Source organism: Colias eurytheme, chromosome 21 (genome assembly GCF_061535395.1).
Source record: "Colias eurytheme isolate Ceu_HAF_F1 chromosome 21, ilColEury1 Martin Lab GWU primary, whole genome shotgun sequence".
Lineage (NCBI taxonomy): Eukaryota > Metazoa > Arthropoda > Insecta > Lepidoptera > Pieridae > Colias > Colias eurytheme.
Window position 1 is genome coordinate 167,749 of NC_143000.1, and position 2,659 is coordinate 170,407.

The window sequence follows — 2,659 nt, forward strand, 5'->3', positions numbered from 1 at the left end:
TATTGCACCCCGCTCAACTTATAAACGTGCATTTTACAATTATTTCTTAATTCCTCCAACTATTTTTTATATAATAAAACCCTATTTTCTTGTAAGTACTTTAGTATAACCCTTTCGGGATTCTCGTGTTTGAAACATTTAATTATTAGTTTTAATTTGTTTTTGTCAAATCTCGAGATGTGATTTCGTAATTGCCGGAAAGGAAGTCACCCTGTCGCGTGACGCGTCGCTCCGTCAGCGGCTCTCGAAATGAACCTGAGCCCTGAAAACATTGCGTCCTATATATGAATAGAAAAACCTTGAGATAAATGATGTTTGTTCATTTTTTTTATCAAACGATTATTGTTAAAAGAACACATTTAAGTAGATAGATGTAGATGTGTGACGTAGATCACCCTTCAGTCCTTCATCCTTATTTCTGTGTATTTCTTCTAATTGTTACTCTCACTGTTTCTTCCTAAGATTTCTTCATTTAGATCGAATAGTTTAAGCTAATTAGAATGCGAAAATAGTTACGATAAAATTAGAGTAACCTTATTTTTCAATTTAATATACCTACTTAATAAAGCACTTGGGTCTTGACGCTATATATTATAAAGTGTAAAGTACCCTTGACAAAGTGCTTTAGAGAGCAGAGTGCGTGTAGGTCGACATATTTTGATCCCAGTAAAATGGAATGAGTTATATTTATATAATTCATAAAATAAACTTTGACTAGATAAAAATGTTCATGAGAAATATTTTGTCTGCTTGGTACGATTAACTTAAAAAACGAATCAAACAATTTAAAAAATGTTTGACTAATAGGATGGAATGGAACTCAGTTACCAAGTCAAATAAAATTATTGTATACTGGCTGCGCCCCGCGGTTTCACCCGCGCGGCTCCGCTCCTGTTGGTCTTAGCGTGATGATATATATAGCTTATAGCCTTCCTCGATGAATGGGCTATCTAACACCGAAATAATTTTTCTAATCGGACTGGTAGTTCCTGAGATTAGCGCGTTCAAACAAACAAACTTTTCAGCTTTATAATATTAGTATAGATATAGATTATTGGGCTATATTATATTTTATAGTTCAGTACTCGTCCCGGGTGAAGCCAGAAAAAATCGTTAGTTTTCAATCGAATTAAAGGTACTTATTTTATTAATAGTGATGTAATTATTTTTCTCGTATGTAGTCATTGTTAAAAAAGTGCCATTAAAATGATAGTGTGTATTTTTTAATATTTGTTAACTACGAATTAAGTCCTTCCTTCCTTACAAAACTTGGCTAATGATGTCTTTCTTTTTCTTATAATATTCATTATAAATTCTCACTAACAAATATATAAATGTACAATATGTACATCCGTTCACTTAATATAATGTACTAAATAATATAATGTAATCACAATATTTTCATCGTAATATAATATTATACCAAAAAGAGTTATAGAATGAATATGCATATTTATTAAAAACGTGTACTTACGAAAACTACTGTTGAAAGAGCAAAAAAAAAATTTTAAATGTATGTAGGAAAACCGTCTCATATGGAAGGAAAATTGGAAAATTTAATATTTTTGTGTCTACAGGTTAGGTAAAAGATATTGGTATATAATCGCATAAATTTACGCAGCACAAAATTTTTTTGTAAAATAATATAGCATCAAACAATTTTCGTGAAAAAACAGAGAGAATGGTTGATTTTTTATGAACATTGTGGCGCCGCGGCTTACCATTTTTCATATACAGAGATGACTCTCCTTTCTCCATTAATATTTTAATCAGACAAAATTCGAATTTATGCTACTTCTTTTCTTGGTTCAGTTAAATAAAGTTAACACGGACGAATTCACGGCCCATAGATAGTGTAGAAATATGTTTTCATTGAGAAAATATATTTTTTAAATTCTATTGTAGTGATAAGTGATGTCGAAATGAGACGGTATAAAACACATTATAAATTATTTTGTAGGCACATCATATTTTTTTTAGTTTTATTCGTGTGAAAATAGATTGTTTTATTAAGTATTTTTAAAATTATAAGTAATAATTTTGAAACCGGTTTTGCTTTGAGAGGTAACACAAATATTATGTAATATGTTAATTCTTTTTAAAATTAGGAGTAATGAATGTTTTTTTAGTAAGTACTTACCTATTTAAAAATGTTTATTTTTTAATTCTTCGCGTAATTTTTTATGAAAAATTGAATTGGTGTGAATTGGTGAGAGCAGTGCGAACTAGTGTCGCATGAAAAGAGACAACGATTCTACGTCAAATGTTTTTTAAGATCCTCTTCAAATGGTCCTACTGATGTATTTTTTTTTATAATTTATTCATAACCATTCCTACTGATGATATAAGTGCATATTGCCAGGTTTTTAATCTGATTTTATGGTTAGGTAGTGCCGTTTTTTCTTAGCTTAGTTACAGATAATATAATAGCTTAGCTTTTAAATGTTAAAACACAAAGATTTGAAAAAGGTAAAGTTCAATCTACATTAAAAGACGTGGGGTGCTTGACATTAAAGTTTATTTATTTACTTACTTACTACACATATAAGGGGCGTTAATTCGATCCTTGGATAATATTTATCCGACAAATAAAATAAATCACGATAATACAAAACGACAAGAGACCGGCAATTATCACACTTTTGAAAAAGTAATGAAA